The sequence below is a fragment of the Capsicum annuum genome, chromosome 10 (assembly GCF_002878395.1).
Source record: "Capsicum annuum cultivar UCD-10X-F1 chromosome 10, UCD10Xv1.1, whole genome shotgun sequence".
In the NCBI taxonomy this organism is placed as follows: domain Eukaryota; kingdom Viridiplantae; phylum Streptophyta; class Magnoliopsida; order Solanales; family Solanaceae; genus Capsicum; species Capsicum annuum.
The window spans coordinates 132179292-132187541 of NC_061120.1; positions in this window are offsets into that span (position 1 = coordinate 132179292).

Genomic DNA, 8250 nt, shown 5'->3' on the forward strand with positions numbered 1-8250 from the left:
AGCAAGCTCTTATTCTTCTAAATAACGAAGGATTTGAAATAGCTTCTAGGATAGAAATATATCTAGATTGCCTTGTTTGTTTCAATTGTAGAAAGATAACTTAAATCATCTAAAATGGATTATCGCATCCCCGCTCAATGATGTAGTTTTGATGTCCTTTTAGGTACAAGATTGGAGGCTCAAAGGACCATAATCGTAATATTAACCCTGTGAATCAACAACCCGATAACCAACACAACCAATGATAAGGATAGCAAATTACATAATTGTAGAGAGTGCCTTAGCCCTGGAATTTCCTCTCGTATTTTTATGTTGCTTACATTTCCATTGTCACACTTTATTATTCGTTTATTAGTTATTTAGTTACTAAATTGTCACAAACGTTTTGATACTCTTAACACTTGAATATAATTTTGTCGAAACTAAAATTAAGTTAATTGCTAAACAAGTAGTCCCTGTAAATTCGACAACCCATTCTTTTGAGTCACTATATTTCTTGTCCAATCAAGTACACTTGTGTGTGTAGTAGGCCACAACATCAATGTATGATGACCCAAACACTACCATATCCATAGAAAGTGTGAGCTAATCTGGTCATGAAATCCTTGGTAATTCACTCCCATTTCCACTCGAGAATGGGTAACCTCTGAAGCAATCCACTAGGTCCCAAATGCTCGGCCTTCTCCTACTGACAACAAAGGAAATGAGCTACAAAATCTGCTACATCCTTCCTTATAACCCCCCCTTCCCTACTATCAGTAATGTTGCCTCAAATCACGATACATCTTGGTCACTCCCGGGTGGATAGAATACTTGGCACAGTGAGCCTCCTCCAAAATCAATATGATCCAATCACCCACTCTCGAAACACAAACTCAGCCTCCAATCCTCAAAACAACATCCAAATCCAGTGAGGATTCGTTATCCTCGCCACTCAACACCTTATCGCAAATCGATCTCAATCCCACATTATCAAACTAATGAGATGAAATCGCCTCCATCAAAGAAGACTTAGCCTACACAAATACCAAAACACACCCAGGTTTCAAAATATTAAGTCTAACCATCTGGGTAGCTAAAAACTGAAACTCTAAGGTTAAAGGCCTCTCCTGGGTCAAAAGATGTGCCAAGCTATCCATGCTAGTCAAATTTCGGCTCAAAGCATCCATATCTATATTATCCTTGTCCAAATGATAAAGAAAGGTCAAGTCATAATCCTTAAGAAACTTAAGCCAACGACACTGCCTCATATTAAAATCTCACTTGGTGAAGAGTACTTAAGGCAATGATGATCTGAGAAGATATCACCACGGACTCCATACAAGTAGTGCCTCCACAACTTCAAAGAAAACACAACAGGACACAACTCCAAATCATGGGTAGGGAAATTCCTCTCATGTGGCTTCAACTGAAGAGACACATAAGCAATTACCTTGCCCTCCTGCATCATCACAGCACCCAATCCAACACCTGAAACATCGGCCCACGCCCTCATTGGGAAAAGTCAATATAGGAGCTGAAGTCAACAAATCCTTAAGTGTTTGAAAGCTCGCCTCACATGCATCAGACCACTGAAAAGAAATCTTCTTCTGAGTCATCTTAGTCAAAGGAGCTAAAATGGATTAAAGGCCTCAAGAAAAAGCCTATAATAAACTTCCAAGCTAACAAAACCCTGAATCTCGATGGGTATTGTAGGTCTAGCCCAATTAAAATCACTGCAATCTTGGTTGGATCAACCATAATACCCTCCAAAGGAACCACATGACCTAAAAAAAATAGTCTTCAACCAAAACTCACACTTGAATAACTTGGCATACAACTTCTCATATCATAATCTCTAAAGTACAATCCATAAATGTTCCTCATGCTCAGCCTTACTCTTGGAATAATCCAAGATATCATGTACAAATACAATAATAAATGAGTCGAGATACAATTGAAACACCTGGTTCATTGACTCCATGAACATGAAGGGCCATTAGTCAACCAAAAGGACATGACCAACAACTCATAGTGACCATATTGAGTCTGAAAATAGTCTTTGGAATGCCCAAACCTCTAATCCTCAACAGGTGATAGTGGGACCTCAAATCAATCTTCGAAAATACTACAACACCCTGAAGCTGGTCAAATAAATCATTAATATGAAGAAGAGGATACTTTTTCTTAAATGTCACCTTGTTCAACTACTGATAATCAATATACATCCGCATAGACCCATCCTTATTATTCACAAACAAAATAGGCGTACCCCAAGGCAATACACTAGGTCAGATAAATCCTTTATCCAATAACTCATACAAGTGATCCTTCAATTACTTTAAATCGACTAGGTGCTACGAGTACAATCACGATCATGGATACTTTTTGAGTATTTTAAAGACCATCTAAAGAGTGCACAAGTCTAAGTGTGAAGGAGGCCTAAAACCGTCCCTAGCATACTCCATGGGCTATTTTTGGAGCCCTTTTCATTAAAGGGTCTTTTAGTCTTTTGTCTTTTATTCTGTAATGTAATATAAATTAAAGATTGTAGGGTTTTAGGTAGTAGTTTTAATGAATGTTGAAGAAAGAACACTCCTCTTTGAGAGAGAGATTCCACAACCAAAACTAGGGCATAGCATAAGGGTGGATTCTCCTCTGTGTTGCATTTTGCTTGATACGTTGGTGCTTGGGTGGTGGACACCTCTCTTGTGTCAATTATAAGAGTTAGGTGTTTGTTGTGTGAAGTGTTAAAGGTCCAAGAGTGGAATATGCTCTTTGTTTGTTAAGACTACATTAACACTTGTCTAACTATCTATCTTGTATCTTGTTTTAGTTTCGGCTTCTTGTGTTATTAATGTAACCCGTTTGCTCTTGTTGCTATTGTAATATTGTGGAGCTTCATCTTGTGTTGCTAAACTTATTTTTGGCTGGCTGGTTTGGTGTACTAACACCGGGTATCCTCTTCTTTCTTGTTCTAGATAGTGAATCCGAGAAAGGTCCCCATTTGGTCCACAATTTGTTGTGATTTGTGGACTATTTTGGGGTATGATTTCGTGTTTCCTTGTTTGTTCCGTATCACTAGGGCTATCCTATAAGAAGGAATAGAAATGGACTTGGTGCCCGGTTCAACATCAATAACAAAATCAATATCATGATCCGGAGGCATACTAGGCAAATCTGTAGGGAACACATCCATAAACTCATAGACAACACGAATAGAATCCAAGAAAGAAGGTGAACCCACACTAGTACTATGAATATGAGCCAAATAAGATAAACATCCTCTCTTAACCAACCTACGAGCTTGAACATAAGATATGATCCTCTAAAGACCTGAATGAAGCACACCCTTCAAAGATACCCTTGACACACCCCGCTCAGCTAAAGTCACGGACTTAGCAATATAATCAAGGATAGAACTATAAGGAGCCAACCAATTCATACCTAAAATAACATATAAATTAACCATATCTAACACAAGAAAATCTACCAAGTTCTCACGCTTAGCAAAAGACACAACAAAAGATCGATACATCCAATCCACCACTAAAGAATCACCTACGGGGTAGATACATGAATGTCATGGTAAGAGGCTCACAAATAGGATCAAAACCTAAAGCAAAATACACAGACACATAGGAGAACGTCAATTCAAGATCAAACAATTCGAAATCAAATAACACAGAAATAGGTATGAAATAAATGGGGATGATACCTATGATCACAACTTCTGAAGCCTCTGCCTCAGGTTTGGCTGGTATAACATAGCACTTTCCATGATCACCAACTGCCTAAGTAGCCCCACAACAACACCACGAGCTCCATTACCTCTTTCCTTTGCACCTCTAGTAGCACCTCTTCCTTTCACAGCTGAAATAAGAGTTACTCTGATCATACTAAGGGGGAAGTCCTTGGCTACATAGCCAATCTCATCATACACAAAGCAACCTGTAACGCCCCAAGAACCTATCCCACGATGTCATACTGTAATTAAGGCCACACAAAGCCTTAAGCTAACCCTCTGAGCCTGTCTTTACTCCTATAATTCACCATGACAATAATCGAGCGGTAATAAGGAAGAATAATTATGTCATGAACATACTGAGATACAAAGTAATACTGTCCTGTACAATTAAAATACTAACGTTCTGTACATACTGGTACTCTAGTCTGATAAAGCCTCTACTACATAAGACTGAAGAGCCATTGGGACAGATCCCCAACTGGCTTATACTGAACATAAAAAATAAATAACCATTAATTAGCAAGACAAAAATCATGAACATAGGTACTCGAACCATGAGGATTCACCAACGGCAGGAATGTAAATTAAGGTACTCGTAGATCATTGTCGCGGCTGAGACTAGGCACCTAAACCTATAGCACGAGGAAATATAAAATATAAAAGGGTGTAGGAGTCAGTACTTGGGAATGTACTGAGTATGTCAGGGTGGATGCAATATTTTAAATAATATCATAAGTGTATAAGAAAACCATACATGCTGACATTAATAACTCTCTTCGCTTGACTTATCTGAAATATTATTTTCATAAATCATCAGTAATAACACATGCTTCATAAATCTCATAAATCATTCAACTCAACTCAAAATCTTTGACTCATGACTTAGAGTGACTCGGTAACTCAAGAGACTTAAATCATTATGGATGTGGGAGTTTCTTATAACCGCCATGACTACACAATATGAGCCGCATGGAGTCCAATATTTTGCCCTCCAAAGGAGAGAACCCCACATTGGCAGGGGTGTTGTACTCTTGCCAGGGAGTACAACCTCAATCTCATCTTCACAATCTCATGCTTGGCCTTTAGCCCACAATTATCAACATCAATCCTACAGTGGCATGTAGTTTTGGAAAAATACCAAATTTCCTGCTCGGTACTAAATACTCCTCCCAGACTCAGCTCAGAACGCATTAGGAAATCCACCTCAATCAATATCAACTCATGGTTCTATTATAAAGACCAAAACATAAATATATATATCATCTGAAAATCATAAACATCTTGTGGATTCCTAACTCGACTCAACTCAATACAAGCTTTCTCAATATCAAGTACATTTGTTTATCAAATCATTTCAACTATCAAAAACTTCATGGAAACATCATAAGACTCATTCTTGCCTCTCAATTTCACATATCAATATACATTCAAAAATCATTAATTCATAATAAAAATATTCAACTCATGGAACTTGACTTAAATTGCTTAGAAATCATCAATATATAATGATAATATACGGCTCATGGAATAAATTCTCAATTTAAGAAACATGATGGGGAAATAATCATAAATATCAAAATTATTCAACTCAAATCTCATAAATCATTAATAGAGAAATTTGGGTGTAAACCCACTTGAAATATCATGTAAATCAATAATAGAAAGTAAATCTTTAGGCAGAAGAACGAAAGGAGTGTTCTTGTTCAAACCCCACATATCTTAGATTTTGATTTTGAAGATATAGAAACTTGCTTAAAACTTCTTTCTCACACTTTTAGACCAAGAACTTGCTGCCTTTGACTTGAGGAGCTTAGTTCTTGAACAACATGAAGAAATTTATGGGAGATTTCTTGAATTTCTTGGAGATGATTTGATTTTTGGGTTTGGAAGAAACCCTAGATTTCTAGAGAATTCTTGAAAGAAATTTGGAGAGAAATGGAGAGAAAAATGATCTTTTCTTCTCTACATAGATATATATAAGGCCACAAGAAGAGGAAATGACCAAGATGCCCTTTTGAAAAATGCTGAAATTTGCTGATCGGGGCCTGTGACGGTCGATCTGACGGTCCGTCAGATTGGATGACGGTCCACTAGGTCGTCCATCACTCGAGTGTCAAAACTAGAATGTTTTGCCTCGGAGTGACGGTCGAAGTAATGGTCCGTCAGAGGGACTGACATTCCACCATATCGTCTGTCACTCGGGACTCAGGAATGGGATATTCTGCCTTGGTCTGACGGACATCTTGACGAATCGTCAACTTTGTGATGGTCCACCAATTTGACCGTCACACGACATCCCAAAAAGAGAGCTACTTCCTTGGCTTGATGGGACACTTGATGGTCCACCAAGGACCTGACGGTCCACCAGGTCGACCGTCAAACCTAGGCGATCCGATAGCATTCAGTAAAACGGCCATAACTCACTCATCCGATGTCAGATTTTGATGAAATTGGTGTCGATGGAAAGATTATTCAATGACCTACATGACAAATAGTGGAAATTAGAGAAATACAACATGGTTTAAACATAAATCACTTTAGAAGTCACACATATCCATTCAAAAAGACAGATTTAGGCTTAAGAAATGATCGGGGTATTATAATATCTCCCCCTTGGAAACATTCGTCCTCGAATGTTGCTAGATAGGCCAAGAATAAGAGAAAATGAGGACGCACAGCTGGAACTAATCACATAGAAGGGCTCATTTTACTCTAATACTCTTGAGTACTTCACCAAATGCACAAATTGTAGAGGGAATAACCATATAGCGGAATACATTAGATTAGAAAGAAACTGAATTAAGGGAATAGTACCTTTAGCTTGATTCAAACTCGTGGAGAAAAGATAAGGGTAACTGGCTCGCATATTCGGTTCTGCTTCCCAAGTGGCTTCCAAAAATTAAAATCCATCGATCATTGAAGAAAAAAAAGAATGGTCAAGAGGACTAGAGATGGTCACTTTTCTAGATACTGGAACTAGCGAGTGTGGCCTCAATGAAGACCCACAAAATGAAGGACCAGAACTCTAAGGAATCAGCTTTGCGATCATGGAAGGTTGTAAGATTGTCCGTCAGAATTGGAATATGAACCAACTACTCCTGAATTAAAAATATGGGATCAAGCCAAGGTGGTAAATTCTCAAGTTAAACTTGCTTCCCATGTCTCCTATTTATGGATTTGGTCAGGTCAAAGACAGTGGAAAAAATAAGGCATAGGATTTCTGCCCAACTTCAAATCTTTTTGTTTCTACTGTCATTGATCTGATCGTAGCCATAAACAGAAGGCATGGCATGCAATTTAGACTTCAAAAATTGACACCTTTGATTTTCTTATTTTTAATTCAGGAGTTGTTGGTTCAGGTTTCAATTCTAACCGACAATCATACTAATTTCCTGTACTCGTGAAGCTTCTTTCTTAAAGTTTTGGTCCTTCACTTTGTGAGAGTCTTCATTGAGTCCACGCTCGCTAGTTGATTCTTGAGCAAAGTGTCCAACTCCAATCCTGTTGGCCATTTTTCTTTTTCTTCAACGACTGATGGATTTTTATATTTGGATACACTTCCATATTTGAAGGTCATCAAATTTTTTTGTTTCTCATGTAAATTTCATTGGCTAGATTCGCTAAAAGTTCCTTACTTGCTTCCTTGTGTTTCTTCTTAAACAAGTTCTGAGATAATATATGGCCTTCTCCACCTCCCTTTTCCTGCACAGGTATTCTTCAAAGCACCTTCTGTTGATAAAAGTCTCCTTCAGCAATCCATCCATATAAATTTAATCAGGGGTATTTCTATTGGTTCCATCATTGTTTGCTGCAGTGCAAGGCTTCGGAGACCTTTCAAGAAGTCCATTAAACCATTAAAATCGGTCTAATCACTATTGGATATTTACACTACTGCTAAAAACTTAAACCCTTCCCTAACCTTGACACAAAAATATGAGCATAGATCATCATTAAATTGTAATAGGGTATCAATACCACCGTCTTGGAGCCCTTAGACCTTATCAGTTCACACCTATCAAACTAAACTGTACAATAAAGTATCTTGTTTGAAGGATCAGTGTCTAATCGGTAAAAAACTACATTCACAAAATCAATGCACTTTATATGTGTCTATCATGGTAGCCTGGTCAATAATACATAACTCCATGCATGAAAGTGGCTCCATTGCACGCACCTTATTCTTTCTACCCCATCAAGACATGTCAGACAGTGTTGTTTATTCATCTGCACACATGTGATGACTATTAAAAAAGAGGTATGAAGAGTCGTGACTTTTTATCTTAACATATTCAAAATAGCCGATGAATTGAAATCTTCATCTATTGCTACTGATGAGTCAGTTGTTGAAAGAAATTAAAACATCTCCTCCAATATATGGTTCATCTGTCGCAATAGATAATCCATATGTTGCAACAGATGGAACATCTATTGCAACAGACCAGACATTATTTATTCATCTGTACATATGTTATGACTATTAAAAAAGAGGTAAAGAGTCATGACTTTTTATCTAACATATTCAA